The sequence below is a fragment of the Dipodomys merriami genome, unplaced genomic scaffold (assembly GCF_024711535.1).
Source record: "Dipodomys merriami isolate MVZ:Mamm:240054 unplaced genomic scaffold, mDipMer1.0.p SCAF_2, whole genome shotgun sequence".
Taxonomy (NCBI): domain Eukaryota; kingdom Metazoa; phylum Chordata; class Mammalia; order Rodentia; family Heteromyidae; genus Dipodomys; species Dipodomys merriami.
Window position 1 is genome coordinate 94,086,975 of NW_027203381.1, and position 20,984 is coordinate 94,107,958.

The window sequence follows — 20,984 nt, forward strand, 5'->3', positions numbered from 1 at the left end:
TCAGTTGCCTAAAATTAGGAGGCATCTTGATAGTTCTTATGTCTCACAACTTCTAAAATTCAGTGAGAACTATCAGTTCCACCTCCAAACATATCTTAAACCACACTCACCAATTCCATTTTTACAACATATTTAATTCAACATCGACCTAATGTGCACTGTTTCACAAGCTCCTAATGAATGTCTTTACTTCAACTTTTGCCCCTGTATAATCCATTCTGATTCCAGCATCTAAGTGACCATTTACTTTGTGTGTGTGTGTGTGTGTGCGTGCATGCATGCGTGCGTGCACGCACGTGCGCTTGTGTTCCTAGGACTTGAACTCAGGGTCTGGATGCTGTCCTTGAGCTTTTTTGGTCAAGACCTGCATTCTACAACTTGTGCCACAGCCCCACCTTCAGCTTTTGTTGGTGCTTTATTGGTGATCTCATAAACTTTCCTGCTCAGAATGGCTGAGATCCCCAATCCTCATATCTCAGTCCCCTGAGTAATTAGGATTACATACACAAGCCACCAGAGCCCTACTTAAGTGACCATTTTTATAAAGAATGTTCATATAATTAGTATAATTGGTGGAATTCATCAGAAGAACATACATGCCTAGGATTCCTTGATAAAAAGCATTTATTTATTTATTCTTTTAAATATTTATTGCTGTGCTGGTGGCAAGAACTCTACCAATTAACGGTACTCCCAATGTGGGAAAAGGTTTGTTATAATTTTCAAAAAGTATTTTCATATATAATAATACCTCAATATACCTAACAATACAGAGTTATACATTTGGCTTTATACACTCAAAACTTTTTTTTATTGTGAGAATACTGTACAGAGGGGTTACAATTACACGGGCAATATAACGAGTATATTTCTTATCAAGCATTGTTGCCTCCTCGTTGTTTCCCCTTCCCATCCCTTCCCATACCCTCCCTTCCCCCACCTGATACTCCCCCCACCCCCACCAAAGTTGTTAAGTTCGTTATCGACAGAACGACTTATATATATATATATATTTCATTGTTGCAATGGGTCCACCTGTATCCCTAGTTAAACGATTTGGGGCTTTTTTTGGGGGGGTGGGGGGTACGTTCGTGGGGCCTGAACTCTGGGCCTGGGTGCTGTCCCTCAGCTCTTCAGCTCAAGGCTAGCGCTCTACCACTTGAGCCACAGAGCCACTTCCAGCTTTTTTCTTTTTGTTTATGTGGTACTGAGGAATCGAACCCAGGGCCTCAGGCATGCAAGGCAAGTGCTCTACCACTGAGCCATCCTCCCAGTCCCATGGGAAAAAACGCAAAACTTTTAAAAGAAAGTAGGAAGTGATTGACAAATATATACTTATATCTATACAAATTGTTAATATCTAGTCCGCTTTATCTCTTCCTTTATGGTTATTTTTCCAAATTAACGACTTCATTGTGATGTGATAAATTTGAACACTTATTATTATTATTATTATTATTATTATTATTATTACTTGAATATTTTAAGCAGCTGTATAAAAGGAATTGTCATTAAATAAAACATAAAAATATAATGCCTCTAATAGAAAAATATGTCATTTTTGAGAGAAAATAAAGAATTCTTGGTTAGCATTTTGTTCTTAATGTTCTTTGGTATTTTGAATATGGCATTTTAATTTACCCTGGTCTTCATTATTTCTTATGTCAGCTTATTGTATCTTACCTCCAGTACGTAAATGAATTCTGTTCTCTTGCTGCTTTCAATATTTTCTCTTTTATCCTTGAGAGCAAACATTTTAATTGATTTGTGTAGGTGTGGCTTTTCATTATATTTCCATTCGTGCCTTGACTTTTCCTTTATCTTTTTAATTTTTAAAGTTTTCTTTCATCTCTCTAAAAAATATTTGTGGGTCTGGGAAGGTGGCTCAGTAGTAGAGCGCTTGCCTTGCATGCCTAAGGCCCTGGTTCGATTCCTCAGCACCACATAAGCAAATAGAAAAAATATTTGTACTCTAAAAAATATCTGTACTGTTTCTTTTATAATTTTTTAATTCCAGTTACACACATGTTGAACCACATGATACATTCCACTACTCTCAGGGAAAGCTTTGCTCATTTGACTTCAATTTTTTTATGTTTTGTTCTTTGGACTGGAGTATCTATTGAACTGTCTTCAATTTAGCAGATTGATTATTCTACCATTTCCATTATGCTATTGACCCCATCTATGTAAATTTGTGTTATTCTTATTTTCAGTTAGGAAACTTCCATTTTTAGCTTCCATTTCCTTGCACAATCCCAATCTATTCAACCAGTCTTTCAAAGAACATATTTAGTTTCCATGAGTACTTTAGTTTCCTGAATATTCATACCGCATTGAAGTCTGTGCTAGCTTAATAACCCGAACTATTTGAGGTCCATTAGAATTGAAAATTTTCTTCCTACACAAAAGTTTCACTTTTTATTGCTGTGGTAAGTAGACTTTTGCTTCAAGCTTACCATTGTAGGTAGTTTGTTCCAGCTGCCATAACGAAATATCAAAGTGGTTGGCCTAAATGGTGGAGATTTATACTTCTGCCTCACAATCAAAGGTGAAGACATTGGCTAATTCAGTAAGTAGGATCTCCTCGTGGCTTGTACAACAGCTCCTTGTTATGAGCTAACATTATGCTCTCTTTCTCTCTCTTCTGTCTCTGTGCATATATAAGGAAAAATAAAAAACTAGCTTTCTCATATCACTTCTCTTAAAAAAATAATCATAGGTATACACATTAGTGCACACCTGTAATTTTTTAAATTTTATTTTATTGTCAATACAAAGGGGTTACAGTTACATACATAAGGTAGTGAATGCATCTCTTGTTGAACATTCTTACCGCTCTCTTTTTTGTTCTACTTTCCCTGCCTTCTCCTCCCACAAGTTATAAAGTTCATTTCCAATGCACACCTATAATCTTAATACTAAAAACACTGAGGCAGGAGAATTGAAATATCCTCCCCTTATGATTTCGTTTAATTTCAACTAATTTTTAGGGTTAGTTCAATTCCATCTTAAAAATTCAGTCCACAACTTGCCTTTGACAAGTACAGACCAAAGAGTAGCATAAGCATATTTGGAAAGAAATGGGAAAAATAACTGGGGGAAAAAACAGTGACAAGAACAAATAGTTCGGAAAAATAAAGCCACATATGTGTTTAGGGTTTCAACATATTAAGTTGAGGACAACAACCAATAATCTACTTTAGTGACGAAACTTCCTGTCTTTTTCTTAGGATTACTGAGCATGGATTCTAGGATGGCACTGTCTGGACTCACACTGAAATTCATCTCCCCTCACAACGTGGAGAGCGTGGTGTTGCTGCCAAACTTTCTTGGCTTCTAGTTACTGCCTTTTCAGCCTGGCCCCCTGGTGGTCCCCTACATGCCTATTTTGTTTAGGAGTCTGCCAAAGAATTTAACAGAGTTTATGCTCAGTTTTTGAGGTTCACCCTTTTAGTGGTTTCTTGCCTCAGGGGCTCCCCTAGTAAATTTCCAGTTGCTCTTCTATCCCATAATTCTGCTCTCTGACAAATCAATCTCCTAGGCTTCTGTTTTCTGCCACCCAAGCAGTTGTAGACTTGTAAATGCACTCATCCGAAGGGAGACCAACTCCAATGTCTCACCAGAAGCAATTCTGTCTCTACTTCCTCCTTGTTTTCTCACAAAACTCACTAAGGTCACGTCTATACTTATTGATAATTTAGGGATTTGGACCAAGTTTACACTCAGATTTTTGGACTTCAGGGTTTTTTTTTATATGTATTATTCCTGCTTCTAGAATTTTCCCTTTAATATCCAGTGATTTTTCTACCCCAAAACTGAGTCATTTAGACTGAGGTTTTAAAGAACAACAACAAAATCCCACAAATTTTCACTTTGTACTTGATGCAGTGGTAGTAGTTTCAATAGTAAACACAAGTCTTTGACTACCTTTGGTCATTTTCCACTGTTTTCAAATTGCTGTTTTTGATTATTTTCCAGTTTTTGTAATTACATTCTATAGGGAGAATGTCTAATCTTACACATAGCACACATGAACACACTAATACACACAATACTAAAAATTCAAAAAACAATTTTCAAGTACAGTTGAATGCAATCTTAATGCATCCTAGAAATTTCTAAAGCATCTGACACCAATTCTTTCCACTCCATTTTCTTCACCATCTATATAGCCAGAGTAGCTATACCTGATAGTAAGTAGATTAGGAGACCAAAAAGTCTCCACATCCTCCTTCCCCCAAAGTTGTTATAGTTGTATCATGTCCTTCTTTCAACCATGTTGACTATGTCTTACTGTAGAGAGTATGCAATTCCCCTCCCACACATAGCCAACACTAACATGATTTACCTAAGAGTAGCTCTATTCCCTCACCAGTATTAGCTCAGGTTTGAGCCTATCAAAGATCTGGGTAGCATATGAGTAGAAATTTACTTAGCTTGCCAAAAAAGTTCATTCCAAGGATACTTTGGGGTGTTACTTCTAGCCCTCTAAAATCCAAAATGGAAACTCTAACAGCTACTAGAATCCACCATTCGTGAAATGAACATCAGTGTGTACTGAGCAAAGGCTAATGAAAACCCTGAAATATACTTAGAACTCAAAAAAATCATCTCCTCCAACAACAAATCCTCAAAGAAACAACAGCCCAATTAGTAAGTGGGCTAAAGACTCAAAAAGAGACTTTTCTAAAGTGGAAATAAGAATGTCCAATAGACACATGAAGAAATGTTCAACTTCTCTAGCCATAAAAGAAAGGCAAATCAAAACAACATTGAGATTCCTCCTCCTTCCAGTTAGAATGGCTATAAGCAAGAAATCTAATAATACTACATGCTGGAGGAGATGTAGCCAAATGGGAACCCCACTGCATTGTTTGTGGGAGTGTAAACTTGTTCAACGACTTTGGAGAGTAATATGGAGATTCCTCAAAAGGTTACACATAGAGCTCCCCTATGACCCAGAAATCCCATCACAAACAAGGCCATACTAAACCTATCAGCACAACTATGTTTATTGCAGCAGTATTTACCATAGCTAAGATATGGAATCAACCCAGACACCCCTCAGTACATGACTAGATCAAGAAAATGTGATATGTGGGGGGTATATATATAATGGAATTCTATGCCTCTATCAGAAAGAATGACACCACTCTATTTGATAGGAAATGGAAAGATTTGGAAAATATATATATAATTAAATGAAGTAAGCCAGGCCCAAAGAAACACAGGTCCCATGGTTTCCCTTATTTGAAATAACTAGTATATGTTTATCCTAATCTTATCAGACAAGTAGGAAAGGCCAAAAGCTGTACACATATGACTATATAAGATGATCTAAGAGAAATGAACCCCAAGATAGGGACACAAGAGGTTTTATCTTTGTTGCTTGTCTTTTTAATGTACTTATAATGTATGATGTGATTTTTTGTTTCTGTTGTATGTTTTTTCCTCATGGTATAACCCCTGTCTTCACTGTATTTGATTCCAGTACGCTGCATCTTATCTTGTATATACATTTCTCTAATTAAGGAGGGGAAGAGAAATAACAAGGAAACAGGTTGACCCATTATAACAATGAGATGTACAAGACACTATGTTGAAAATGAACTTTACAACTTTGGGGGGGGAGGGAGGAGTTGCAGAGGGAGGGAGGGAACATATTGTAGGGGAAGATCAAAGGAGGGAATAACAATGCTCAGTAGGAAATGTACTCATTGCCTTACTCATGTAATTGTAACCCCTTTGTACAGTATCTTTACAATAAAAATATATATTAAAAAACAAAAAAGAAAAACCAATAACTTTGGAAACAATGTCCTTATTTTATTTTCTCCTTTGTACTTATCACAAATTGATATTATATGGCTTGGAGTTACTGATTTTATTATCTATCTGTCCTAGCAACCATGTCTTTCCTGCAAACAAACACCTATTTTGTCACTATTATATCCTCAGTGCCCAGAAGATCTTACAACCAAAGACCCTCACCTCAACAAAGGGTTATTTGAAAAATAGCAACAGTATGTCACATTGTCTAGAATCAGTTTCAACAATTAAATTCATTCCCTGTCAGACCAGAATTCATACAAATGTAGATTATGTTAAGAGAAAATGTTAATAATGCCATTTGATATCCATATGTTTAGCTCATTGCTTTTTCCTTCCCATGATTCCTTGGAGATTTATACTTTCCAAAATATTTGTGTTTTGCATTTTCTTTTTTTTTTTTAATTTTTTTATTGTAAAGATACTATACAGAGGGTTACAGTTACATGAGTGAGGTAATGAGTACACTTCCTCTTGAACATTGTTACCCCCTCCATTGTTTTCCCCCTACCATCCCCTCCCTCCCTCCCTTCCCCAAGGTTCTTTTTTTTTTTTTTTTGATTGTGATTAAGTGATTACTTAATTTCCGGAAATTCACAGTATTGTGGAATAATGATGCTCATTTAAAGTCACAAGTTCATTCTAACTTTCCTGGAGCAAATTGTCTATCACAGTCTGTAATATATAATGGTGCTCATATGTTATATACCATATATGTGATCAGCAGCATGGGGATATTTAGTAGTGGTTCAACCAGATGAGTGGGAGTTCTTTGTTTCTTAAGTCCTGTTAGTTTTGTCATATCACCTAACATTTTGGATTCATCATCCACTTATCAGGGAGACCATGTACTGTTTGTCTCTTCGTTCTTGGCTTACCTCGCTCAACATGATTCCTTCTAGCTCCATCCATTTCCCTGAAAATGCCATTATTTTGTCATTTCTAATGGCTGCATAATATTCCATTGTGTATAGATACCACAATTTTTGGATCCATTCATCTGTGGTGGGGCATCTAGGTTGTTTCCATATCCTAGCTATTGCAAACAGTGCTGCAATAAACATGGAGGTGCACGTGTCCTTGTATATTGGTTCCTGTTGTTCAGGGTAGATGCCTAGAAGTGGTATGACTGGGTCGTAAGGGAGGTCAATCTTTAGCTTTCTAAGGACCCTCCAGACTGCTTTCCAAAGTGGTTGTATGAGTGTACATTCCCACCAGCAGTGTAATAGCGTTCCTCGTTCTCCACATCCCCTCCAGCATTTGTCGTTGGCTGATTTGTGGATGTGGGACATTCTGACTGGGGTAAGGTGGTATCTCAGGGTTGTCTTTATTTGCATTTCCTTCACCACCAGGGATGATGAACATTTCCTCATGTGTTTCTTTGCCATTTTTATTTCTTCATTTGAGAAGTCCCTCTTTAGTTCCCTTGCCCATTTAGTAATTGGTTTGTTGGGTTTGGGAGGGATTAGTTTCTTGAGTTCCCTGTATATACAGGATGTTAACCCCTTGTCTGATATATTGCTGGTAAATATTTTTTCCCAATTAGTTGGTTGTCTTTCTAGCTTGGTTGCGATAGCTTTATCTGTGCAGAAGCTTTTTATTTTAAGGTAGTCCCATTTGTCGAGTCTCTCTCCAATTTGTTGTGACCCTGGGACTCTGTTCAGGAAGTTCCTTCCTGTGCCTATTAGTTCAAGTGTCTCTCCTACTCTGTCCTGCAGTAGTTTCAGAGATTCAGGTTTAATGTTAAGGTCTTTAATCCATTTTGAGTTGATGTTGGTGCATGGTGATAGGCTGGGGTCCACTTTTAGTTTTCTGCATGTGGCTGCCCAGTTTTCCCAGCACCAGCGGTTGAAGAGGCTGTGTTTCTTCCATTGTATGTCTTTGGCTCCTTTGTCGAATATCAGCTGGCTGTAGGCCTGTGGATTTATTTATGGATCTTCTATTCTGTTCCATTGGTCTTCGGGTCTGTTTTTGTGCCAGTACCATGCTGTCTTTGTTATTATAGCTCTGTAGTAGAGTTTGAAGTTCGGCATGGATAGCCCTCCCATATTGTCTTTATCCCCTAGAATTGTTTTGGCTATTCTAGGTCTTTTGTTGTTCCATATGAATTTTTGGACTGTTTTCTGTATTTCAGTGATGTACATCATTGGGATTTTAATAGGAATTGCGTTGAATTTGTATATTAGTTTTGGAAGTATTACCATCTTTACTATATTAAGTCGGCCTATCCAGGAACATGGGAGGTCTTTCCATTTCCTAGTGTCTTCATTCAGTAAGATAAAATACGAAAATAAAACTCTACTAATCTTCTCTTCCTCCCTCCAGTTCAGATGTAGGTGTTCTTAATGTATATGAAGAGGAATTTTTTTTTCATCTTACCTAAAATTTCTTTACCTCAACTCTAAGTATACCCACTTCAACTCTACCTTTCCACCCACCTGAGTCCTAGTATAACCTTAAGCGTCTCTGTCTCTAACATCTTCAGTGTTAATATCTTGCTTTCTGACCACAACCTTCAATTTTTCCCATTCTTTTGTGTATTTTAATTCATTTCTATTTTAAGCTCATTGGCAACATAGTCAGTGGTTAACTGTGTGGGCTCTTAAATCAAGCTGTTTGGATTCACATCCTGGATCAATGTCTTTCTAGCTGTGTAAACTTGGATGGAGCCTCAGTTTTCACATCTTAAAATAAAATAGAACTATGTTAAACCTAGCAAAGGCAGCTACCTACAATATTTGTTATGAAGATAAAGTATCTACAGCACTTTGCAGAATGTAAGTATTGCACATAATAGGGACTAAGTAAATGTTGGCTATTGTTTATGCATTACTCCTGAATTTACTAATTCTTTTCTATTTTCCATACACAGCCTAAAATTGATGCTTCATTGTTTTCTATGTGGTAAGACATACATAAATGTGACCAAGTAAGTGCTCAGCTGTACACCAACGCACTTAAAATAATGAAAAAATGATAACTCCAGGAAGTAATGTGACCATAAATTTTAAAACCTACAAAGTGCTTGCAGTATTTCTATGGTTTAGTTGTATTTTATGTGTTAGCAATCAACAATTACCTCTAAATATAGACAGGATATATTTCAAACTTCTACCACATTCCTACATCTTTTATTGAATACTTTCAATAAAAAACAGAGTCCTGCCACTCTGAGATTTTGCTATTACATGGGTTATCCCTTGTTCTTCCCTCTTATTCTGACATTTCTTTTTATTTTCCCAGATGTTCTCTAACATTTTCTGGGACCAAGGAAAATGTACAAGTGTAGGCAGACATGTAATACTTAAGTATTTAAAAGTTATATTCAAATTATAATGCTATAAATCAAGCTAATAGAACCTTCTGATTGCACCCAAGATGGTTAACAGTAAATAACCAGACTTAATATCCCACTTGAAGCAATACACTCTCTTAAAAATTATATTAGAAATCAATCAGCAAATACCAGTGATCCCTGAGAGACGAGGAACCAATAAGATGAACAGCATAAAATCTTTATTTTTCTGAGAGAATACCCAGAATCTGGCACAGGTTGAGAAACTCCAAGAGAAGTCTGAAGAGAATGGAGCTGCGGGAGTTCACAGGGTAGTGCCAGAGAGAAAACCATTGCACAGAACAGAAACGTAGCCCCGAACAGTGTTAATTTAAAGTGTAGAGGGACCAAAGATTATAAAACATAGAAATCAAAAAGTGTTAATCATACAAATAAAGATATTAAGTATGAGGTGAAGAATAAATTTAAAAAAAATTAAACTTGAACTAATGTATGTGAGAATTCACAAAGGTCAATGAAATGTTTATAATTGTGTTGTGAAGCTTAAGCAGAAACAAGAAAGATGTAAGACCCAAAATCTAAGATAAAGAGATAAAGATAAAGAAGACTGAATTGAACAGAATTATTAACTACTAGTAAACTGAATATGATTAGAAAATACTAAAAGTGAAACACTGAGGAAAAAAATAACATAAAAGGAAAGACACTCATTAGGGAGAACTTCAAGCAATCTAATTATAAATGTGAGAAGGAATACTTATGAAACACCCCACCCAACATCAAGCTACACATTCTTTCAAGAGCAAATAATTTGCCAAGACAAACTATAGTCTAGCCATAAAATAAGTCTCCATAAAGTCAAAGGCGTTCAAGCCATAAAACGTCTGTTCGCAGACCACAGTGGAATTAAATTAGAAATCAATAACAAGATATATCTGGAAACTACTCTATTTAAGTTATATTAACACATTTCTAAATAGCCTGAGAGTTAAAGAAGATATAGTATAATTTTAAAAAGTTTAAAACAACATATTAGAAAGTAGGAATAGTAGGGAAATTTCTTTTTTTTTTTATTGTGAAAATACCACACAGAGGAGTTACAATTACATGGGCAAAGTAATGAGTACAATTCATATCAAGCATTGTTGCCTCCTCCTTTGTTTCCCCTTCCCATTCCTTCCCATCTTCCCCCACCCACCCCCCTCATGCCAAAGTTGTAAAGTTCGTTTTTCGACATAATGCCTTATACATCTCCATTGTTGCAATGGGTCCACCTGTATCCCTATTTAAACAAGTTGTTTTTTCCCTTCCCCTCCCCAAATTATACCAACATCAAATACAGTGAAAACAGGGGTTATACCATGGGGGAGGGACATACAAAACAACAAAGAAATCACCTTATAAATATGTTAGAAACAATAGCAAGAAAGAAAAACCATTTGGGTCCTTATCTTGGGGTTCATTTCACCTAACATCAACTTATCTGAACTTTTCTGCTTTTCTCAGACATATACTAGTGGTTTCCCTTATTTGGAATAGCTAGTAGGGAAATTTCTAGAAAACTATAGTTTCTGCAAGTACAGATATTGGCATCAAGAATTTCCATTTAGCCAGGCGCCGGTGGCTCACGCCTGTCATCCTAGCTACTCAGGAGGCTGAGATCTGAGGATCGTGGTTCAAAGCCAGCCTGGGCAGGAAAGTCCATGAGACTCATCTCCAAAAAAAAAAAAAAAACACTAGAAAACCGGAAGTGGCGCTGTGGCTCAAGCTGTAGAGCGCCCGCCTTGAGCTGAAGAGCGCAGGGACAGCGCCCAGACCCAGAGTTCAAGCCCCATCAAAAAAAGAAGAAGAAGAAAGAAAAGAATTTCCATTTCATTTAGTGGAGTATCTCTTTATACTGATTCTAGGTATAAAAGTGGACAATAGATCAGAAACACCCTTTTATAGTGCAGAGCCTAGATGAGTTCTCTAATGTCCCAAGAGGAACATTCACAGCATGCTTATGTCCAAGTGTCACCCATTTTGAAACAACTACAAAAATGCTTTCTCCATTTTCTATTGCATATAGTCAAATTTCTGGGAAGTGTAGTCTATTGTCACCCGATTTCTTTACCAGCATCACCTTCCCTAATCTATTTCTTGCAATTACCCTACATCTTTGTCCACTCCATCAAAATTAGTACACATAAAGCAACAGTGACCTCCTGATTCCCCAATGGCATAAAGACTTAAAGTATCTTACTTTGCACTTCTGCCATGTCCACAGTGCTGATCATCCCCTGTTCACGTTCTCCCCTACTTTGGCATCCATGACAGCCAAGGTTCCTGCTTCCGATCTTACCTCTCCTCCCTGGACTTTTTATTCTCCCCCAACAACACTTTGCTTCCTGCAGCCGTTGAAATGTGAGTACTACCTGGGATTCCATTCCCAACCCTGACAGCAAGACACTTCTTTGTGAAGTCACACATATCCATGGTTTCAGTTATGATCAGCAAAGTATTCCATTCTCCCACACTTCTTCCCTGGAAGATGTTAGCCAGAACTTTACAGACTTCTCTTTCTAATCGGTTTCCTTCTAATCCGTTTTCCATGTTGCTGCTTTAGTGGTCTTCATATAATGTTATTTTGCTCTTAATACATTTGAAGTTTCTTTGCCACATCATTTGATGTTTCTTCACTACATCCAGGTGACCACTACTTCTTCATTATGTAATTAGATACATTTTCCTTAACTTCTGGCTTTGCTTTTTCACCATTCTCTTGTGTTCTATGCTAACATACTCTCACCCTTGTTCTCACAGAAATGTTTGTTTTACTAAAGTTCACTAACTTCAACTCCTCAGTCTTTGAGATTCTATCCATTATTTAAATGAATCCTAATGGAGCAGTATTACCTATTCTGTATTATATACAGAGTTAAAAAAATATTATCAGGTCTTTCATTGAATGGTCACATCAGGTAGCTTGTTTAATTACTACAATCACTCTATGAGGTGAAGTATTAGTATCCATATTCCAAAATATAGAAAGTGAGGCACCATCATTAGAATTTGTTCTTTATAGAATTTATTAGAATTTTTTCTAAACGTCTTGAATTAATGTAGAATGAATGAATTCTGTGCATGCTGCACCTCAATATAATATGGAATACAAAGCAATACAGTATCCACTATAAGGGCTGCCCAGGTTGAACTTCTCCCTATGTTTGGGATTTGAAAGGGTTATGTAATCTCTTAGTACTACCATTTCTCCACTTATAAAATGAAAGGAAATTAGATTAGCAAGTCTATAAAATCACTCACAGGGTCTATTGTGGGTTAAGTGCCAGTAAGACTGGAGAAGCAGAAAGTAAAGAATGGGAGTAGAATGTGGGTGGATAGAATGTGGGTGGATAGATGCAGGTATGAAAAAAATAATAAGACTTACTGACAACATTCTGTGAAAAATGGGAGAGATAAGGAAGAGTGATATGTTTCAAAGTTCATTGTATAAAGGTGCCAGAACAAGTATCCATCCTTGTAAAACTAACATATGCTAATCAAAGTCTTCTTAAAGTAGAAAAATAAAAGGGAAAAATCCTTCTTTCAGTGTGTAATTAACCAAATGTTCTCCTATTTAAAGAAGAAAATCTCAAATGTGTGTTTTACATGTGTCTGCAATCCCTTTATATAGCCCACATGTTCAAATAATATAAATTCCCATTGTGCAAATAGTCCCTCAAAATAAAATTAAGTTGTCTAAAAGAAATTCTTTTTGAGAAGAATACCATCTCAAGTCCTTTGTCATGAATAGCATTTTAGGGATGAGTGAAAAAGACATTACCTCAAAATTGCCTTTAATAATATTAGCTTTATGTTTGTGTACAGATAGATGGTTGAGAGAAGAATTGAGTCAATGTAACCAAAGCAGTAAGAAATGGAATTTTTAAAAATGAGCATATATGTAATAGTTGTTCCTGGAGTCTAATTAAGAAGATATTGTTAATTGTGGCAAACACAACTACTTTTTAAAGGAATGTCATGAAGTGGTGCTATGGCTCAAGTGGTAGAGAGCTCTCCTTGTGCTGAAGAGCTCAGGGACAGTGGCCAGGCCAAGAGTTCAAGCCCCATGACTGAAAAAATAAAATAAAAGTAATGTCATGACTTTAAAAATGGCCATTATGATATTGTGGGACTAACAAAACAAATAAATGTCTTGATATTATATAAATAGATACTCATATCTTTGATAAAATTTTTGGTAACAGAATTATAAAGATACCAAGGCATAGATGTTGGGTTTTGAAAAATCTGTGACTCATAAGAATACCTTCGGGGCTGGGGATTTAGCCCAGCGGAAGGGCAAGGCCCTGGGTTCGGTCCTCAGCCCTGGGGAAAAAAAAAAAAAGAATACCTTCAGTGATGAAATTAATGATATTTCATGAAAAAGGAGATTTTAAATCAACATTTTAAAATAAATTTAGCAATAATTAAATATGTGATATGATATGTCTTCCCTCTTATGAAAATGACCATTTAGTAGAAGAGAAGAATAACTTTACATCTAGTACTACTTTGTATTGGACATTCTAATCATAAAATAAGTTTAGTGAGTCAAATGAATCCAAAAATCAACATTTCTTCATTTCTTAATAGTACTATTAACCTATGTCTTATTTCTTACTTAGCAATATTAAAAGTATTCTTCATTTTCAGCTAAGAAAGCTGTGAACTAGCAAGAATTACCAAAATTCATACTTATCCTGATGTCATAACATAGAAAATCAAACTTCCTTTCTTGAATCCTGAAAGTATGTATGTATGTCTATTTGAGGAAGAGAGAGCATAGAAAAGCCAACAGATTATAGCTTTTTTTTTTTTTGGTTGGTTTTGGGGCTTGAACCCCGGGCTTAGGTGCTGTCCCTCAGCTCTGCAGCTCAACGCGAGCCACAGCGCCACTTCCGGTTTTCTGGTGGTTTATTGGAGATAAGAGTCTCACGGTCTTTCCTGCCCGAGCTGGCTTTGACCCGCGATCCTCAGATCTCAGCCTCCTGAGTAGCTAGGATTACAGGCGTGAGCCACCAGCGCCCGGCACGTTGTAGTTTATTATCAGCCTAGAGGCCAGAGCCGTCCTTACAGTGATGCTCTATAACTGACAGTATCACCTTGAATTTGCCTTCTGTTTTCAGAAGGTAGTGTTTTGCATGGTTTCTTTGTTTATTTTGGTTCTTTTTTTTGTAAGTCATCATAGAGATGAAAGATAAAGAATAGTGTGGTAAGCTCCTCTTCAAACATCTGGTGTTTACTCCATTTCTTGAAAGTTTGGATATTTTCCCCCTCATCTTGAAATTTAATTGCATTTGTTCCCTTAAGAGCAACAATTTTATGGATGCTGCAATAAAACAAAATCGTTTCATTGTTTTTTTCTTTTGCTCAATTCATCTTTCTGATCCTGGCCATTGCAATTATTAACAAAACAGCACAAAGGAATGAGGTTGTTTTTTTTTCAAAAAAGATATGTGAATTATTTAAGTATTTATACTTATAGTGAAGCCACTTTGTGGAAAAAAATTAATTCACACTTCAGATCCTTATGTTGAGTCTGTAAAATAGAGTATGCACCAAAACTGAATTGACAACACTGAGAAAATGCAAAGTGATTTTTTAAAAAGCAAGGAAGGAAGGAAGAAGAGAGGGAGGGAGGGAGGGGGAAGGAGAAGAGGAGGAGGAAGAAGAAAAGGGAGAAAAAGAGGAAGAGGAAGAAGAAGGAGGAGGAGGAGGAAGAGGAAGAAGAAGAAGAGGAAGAAGGAGGAGGAGGAGGAGGAGGAGGAGGAGGAGGAGGAGGAGGAGAAGGAGGAGGAGGAGGAGGAGGAGGAGGAGGAGGTGGAGGAGGAGGAGGAGGAGGAGGAGGGGGGGGAAGAAGAGGGAGAAAAAGAGGAAGAGGAAGAAGAAGGAGGAGGAGGAGGAGGAGGAAGAGGAAGACGGAGAAGAAGACGGAAAAGAAGACGAAGAAGAGGAAGAAGAAGAGGAAGAAGAAGAAGAAGAAGAAGAAGAAGAAGAAGAAGAAGAAGAAGAAGAAGAAGAAGAAGAAGAAGAAGAAGAAGAAGAAGAAGAAGAAGAAGAAGAAGAAGAAGAAGAAGAAGAAGAAGAAGAAGAAGAAGAATATTATGGTGAATCTGGCTTTTCAAGAAAGGGCAAGAGTTCTATGACAAGGACATCGTTAACAGGGCAAGCTGAACAACACAAAGAGCATAAAGGAGCATAAAGGTAAATATGCTGGAGCACAGTGAACACTCCCCAGAGTGGGCAATGTAGGAACTTCATATAAAGAAGATTGTGTCCCCTACTTTATTAGAGTAGTGAAAACCATGGACGATTCTAAAGACTAGATAAACAACTACGGGCTTAACTAATGAACAACTTGAATCTATCGTACTATTTTTAAAAATGGCATATCAAAACTAAAAGTATTAGTTTTAGTATTAGTGTTATTATTGGCAATGAATTGAAAAGCAGAAAAAACATTTAAAAATGGTGTAGTAGTGTGTATAAGAGGAAATGGACTTGGGGATGGGAGTAATCAATAATGGAGCAGTAAGAGTATGTGAAAGAGAGATGAATGCTGAGAGATTAGGTTAAAGAGATCAAAAAAATTGTAAGGAGTTGAAGATGTCTAGAAGCATGAAAAGACGTCATAAAAATGACAGCACTGCTGGGCACTGGTGGCTCATGCTGTAATCTTAGCTACTGAAGAGGTTGAGCTCTGAGGACCATAGTTCAAAACCAGCCCTGGCAGGAAAGTCCGTGAGACTCTTATCTCCAATTAAGCACCAGAAAACCTGAATTGATGCTGTGGCTCACTTGCCTTGAGCTGAAGAAGTCAGGGACAGCACCCAGGCCCAGAGTTCAACCCCCATGACTGACAAAAAGAAAAAAAATGACAGAACTTGAAAAGCTAAGATTTTTCAAGATTTGATCCTAATTGATTGCTATGTTCTGCATTGGTTCGCTAAGTAGCTCTCCACAAATGCTAACATGAATCATAAATAGGGCCATAAAAAAATCATTCCTCTTCACCTATTTGTAAGTGGGTATGTGAAAAGATTTTCAGAAAGCCCTGAAACAGTCTCTTCTAATTGCATAGCTTTAGGCCTTGCTGTGAAGTCAAATGTTACCTTTCTGTTATCTTATATAGCACTAACATCCATCATGTTTCTAATGGTGGTTTTCTCTTCACTTGGAATAAAAACAAATAGGTGTATTTTCCATAGTTTCTGTCTCTGTTGGTCTACCCTCTTGAGTTTTGACTATCCTTTTGAACTTTGAGTGAAATGGGCCATGTTCTGTCTTCACTGATAATCATGCTGAAACTGTCTGACCCATTATTGCATAAAGATGAGCGTTTCAATTAATAAAGCCTTAGAGTAACACAATTTGTTACACCATAATTAAAGATGGACACATCTGTTCCATTTTAATTCAAACCCCTTTGAACATAATTACATAAAGCTGCAAAAAGAGAAATTCTTAGTCTTAGAAACTTACTCTCAAATAAAATGATTCTGTCCATAGAAACTACATGGATGAAGGACAAATTGTCAAATGAATCCAAATACATGTCTTTCACTCTGTATCTAAGCATGAAATAAAGCTAAGGCCCCAAATTAACATACTAACCTCACAATGAAAGCAGAAATTGGTAAAAGAAATCCAGGTAAAGGACAATCTTTTGAGAAAATGTTAGGACTCCATCTTTACACATGCTATTAGTCCATAGGTAATAATTTAAGGAAGAAAATCTTCTAAGGATAACTTGAAAACAAATGTAGGCTATAGTTAGCCTAACATTTTTCCTTTACACTAAAATTTTTCTCATATTGATTCTATAGAGAATGCACAATCAGTTTATCCTCCTGATAAGGGTTTAATGATGGTATAAAAACAATTTATAAGTTACTAATAATCTGATATATAATTAAAGACAGCAGAGGTAAAGGAATCCCTATACTTTCAGAATGAATTCTGAGAATTTCATAGCATGTGTTATATGGCAAAGCATGCACACAAATATCCCGAAATGTAGGCAGTTCATCTGCTTTATTTATGTCTCTATATCCCAAAGATGGCTTAATGAGGAGATGTAATCAGTATTAGCCAAGCAGTGAGAACTTGGAGAGAATGGGTGGCAGTTAGATTTATATAAATATTTGCAGAGACGGGGAAGAGCAGATGCTCCTCTAATCCAGACAATGTGTGTGCACTAGATTTTAAAATAAAATACAACTGTTAAAAGCCAAAATATAATTAATCAGAGGAAATGCTTTAATCAACATCTTCTAAATCCTTAAGCACTGTTGAAAAGATTAAGAAAACATAAAAGAAATTAAAATATGATATGCAAAAGCAAACCAGAATTAGTCAATTCCTGACATTTCTCCTTTCGTTTCAGATGTGTACAAAGCATGCAATTAATATGTATTACCATTTGCTGCCAACCAGTGAAATTTCTTGGGTGTTTAAGGTTCTAAATAAATCACCTAAGACTTACTGTATAATTTACAATGTGGTAATGATGTCTCTCCCTTCATTATTAATTTATTATGAGAAATGTGTATACTTGCCCTTCTTTCCTGTAGATCTAAACAAGTTTCCAACAGATGGAAAATAGCATGTTCAAGTAAGTGTCAGTTTCATTGAATAGGCTGCCTACCTAGCTATTTTTAAAAAGATGCATGTCAAGAATAAAACTAACTTCATGTTGGCATGAGGCATCCAATTTGTGTTATATAAAACCAAAACAAAAGTGATTAGTTTTATTTCAATTTTAGGCTCAGTTCTTCTAAACCCAAAACGTCTCATCCTATTATTTCTGTTGTATTCTGCACAATATTGCTGCTTAATATGAACCAGCAATTATTGATAAAGCTCAGAGGAGTATACAGGATTTTCAGAACAATATCTCAAAAAACATGTGAATTCATTCAAAACAATAGAGAAATATAATATTATATATATACACATTTAAAACTCAAAGCACTTATCTATTCCACAATGAAAGTTTTGTGGGGTATGAAAATTGCTTTATGTCTTGCCAGAATACTACTAGCACTGTTAAAAGTACAATGAGCCCATGGGGATAGTTACTAGCTTGGTACTCTATTGATTTCAATAATACATTTAAGTAGAACTTGAGCCTAGATATAATTTCTAATAGCAATATTATAAGCATCTCCTAAAATTGTACCATAAAGTCTTTAGCAATTTGGATTATTCAGAAGTCATAGGCTGGGAGACTCAGTGGTAGAGAGCTTGCTTTGCATACATGAGGCCCTGGATTCGATTCCTCAGCATCACATAAGCAGGAAAAAAAAGCCGGAAGTGGCACTGTGGCTCAAGTGGTAGAGTGCTAGCCTTGAGCTGAAGAGTTGAGAGACAGTGCCCAGGCCCAGAGTTGAAGCCTCAGGACCAGACCCCCCCCCACCCCGCCAAAAAAAAAAAAAAAAAACAGAAGTCATAAGATCAAAGGCCGGGCTCCTGTGGCTCACATGTGAAATCCTACTGAGAAAGCTGAGATCTAAGAATCATGGTTCAAAGCCAACCCATGCTGGAAAGACTGTGAAACCCTTATCTCTAATTAACCACTCAAAAACTGGAAGTGGTGCTGTGGCTCGAAGTGGTAGGGCACTAGCCTTAAGCAAAAGAGTTCACGGACAACACCCAGACCCTGAGTTCAGGCCCTAGGACCTAAAAAGAAATAAAATTTTTAGGTTAAAAAATCTTACACATTTAATCCTGCAAAAGCATGGAGAAATCATTCTTATTGGTATTACAGGGGGAAAATTTTCCTGTAATGCATCATCCTGTAAATCAATCTTTTAAACAGGAAAAATTGTGATCTAAGAGATTTGTTATGAAATCTTGATTAGAGAAATGGATGTAGCTGCATGACACAATGTTTTATCCCAAGGTACCATGGAATATCAATAACTAACACTAAAAAATTACTAATAAGGAAAAAACATTCACAAACGTTTTCTTAAATGAAAATTGTTGGGATGCAAACATAAGATTTCTGCTATATATAAGTTTGTTATTAAATAACAACTAATAACACAGAATTTTATATAAACTAACCATCAAAAAGAGCAACTAATGCATTAATATGTGAATGCTTAGCAAAACAATTATTTTTAAACATAAGAATTCTCTTTAATTTAAATTTTATTGTAAAGGTGATGTTACAGAGGGGTTACAGTTACATAAGTAAGATAATAAGTACATTTCTTTTTGAACAATGTTATCCCCTCCCTCATTTTCTCCCAATTTTTTCACCTCTGACCATACTCCCTCACAAGTTATAAAGTTTACTTCTAACAGTGTCTAGTGAATATCACTGTTAAATTGGTTTTACCTTTGTCCCACTGTTTCTGTGATTCCTCTTCCCTTCCCCAATCAGATAAACTTATATACAAGACAAAGGGCACAGAAATTGAAAAACAAAAAACAAAACAACAGGAAATAAACCAAGGGAAATGAAAGAAAAGAAGAAGAAATAACTACAAACAGTACTACAACCACAACAAAAAATGCTCTCGTTTCCATTGCTTGGAGTTTATTTCGATAAGCATCATATATATGGTCATATGCACATGGCTATTGAGCCGTCATTATCCTCTCCTATGAATATCCTCCTTTGTTCTCAGTGTGTGAATGCTTAGAGTGCTGTTTAATTTATTATGTCCACATGTAATTTTTTTTATTTTTTTTGCTATTTATTGGGCTTACTTTAAGATTTATATGCACATTCTAATTATTACAAATGGGAAACATGCAACTTATGTTTCTTCGGGTCTGGCTTACTTCTCTTAGTATAATTTTTTCCAAGACTTTCCATTTCGTTATGAATGGGTCAATGTCATTCTTTCTGATAGAAGCATAGAATTCCATTGTGTATATATACCACATTTTCTTTATCCTTCATCAACTGAGGGGTATCTGGGTTGATTTCATTTCTTAACTATAGTAAATAATGCTGCAATGAACATGATTGTGCTGGTGGCATTAGTGTGATCTGGTTTTTGGTCATTTAGGTAAATGTCCAGTAATAGGATTGTGGGTCATAGGGAAGCTCTGTGTGTCTTTTGAGAAACCTCCATATTGCTGTCCAGAGTTGTTGAACACCACTATACAACAGTGTAGTACCATTCTCTTTTGGCCACATCCCCACCAGCATTTTTTATTATTAATTTTCTTAATAATGGCCATTCTAACTGAGATGAGGTGGAATCTCAATGTTGTTTTGATTTGAATTTATTTTATGGCCAAAGATTAAACAGATAGATACTTGGTTTAAAAAATAACTCTTCAAAATGTACCCATTATCCTGTCCACGTAATTGTAACTCCTCTGTACAGTATGTTCACAAATAAAATAAAATTAAATTAAAAAAATAACTCTTCAGTTTGTCTAGTACATTCTAATAAATAGAATTAATGATGCCAAATACTTTGAAGACATAATTTGAAGTGTACAAGTAGTCAAGGTCAGTTAAATCTAATCCTGGGTCATAATGCTGGTTATAATCAAAGTCAAACCAAAAAAGTTAAAAAGACATTTCTTCTATGGACATAAAAATAATAAGGTAGCATTTTTAGTGGCCATGAAACATCAAAAGGTGTTGAGAATTTTATATAATTATTCCAATCCACATAATCATTTCCCATTTTATAAATAAGGACAGAACTGCTAGGTGGGAGGGGGGAAGTGGGGGGGAGGGGCGAGAGAAAGGAAAGGGAAACAAACAAAAGAGGAGGCAACAATACTTGATAAGAAATGTACTCATTATCTTGCCCATGTAATTGTATGGTATTTTCACAAT

At 36.2% G+C, this 20,984-nt stretch overlaps 1 protein-coding gene across 5 annotated transcripts in view; it reads right to left on the bottom strand.

Annotated features, from left to right (window-relative positions):
* Csnk2a2ip (casein kinase 2 subunit alpha' interacting protein) overlaps positions 1 to 11,556 on the bottom strand; it is an 80,830-nt gene extending 69,274 nt beyond the window's left edge. For 3 of the 5 annotated variants that reach the window (XR_011373435.1, XM_070028771.1, XM_070028769.1), the window contains exon 1: positions 11,370 to 11,529. The gene's annotated coding sequence lies outside the window, so the exon portion shown is untranslated. Of the gene's footprint in view, positions 1 to 11,369 lie in introns of all 5 variants that reach the window. The other 2 variants (XM_070028770.1, XM_070028772.1) reach the window with 2 other exon arrangements.
* Positions 11,557 to 20,984: the final 9,428 nt, after the last annotated feature.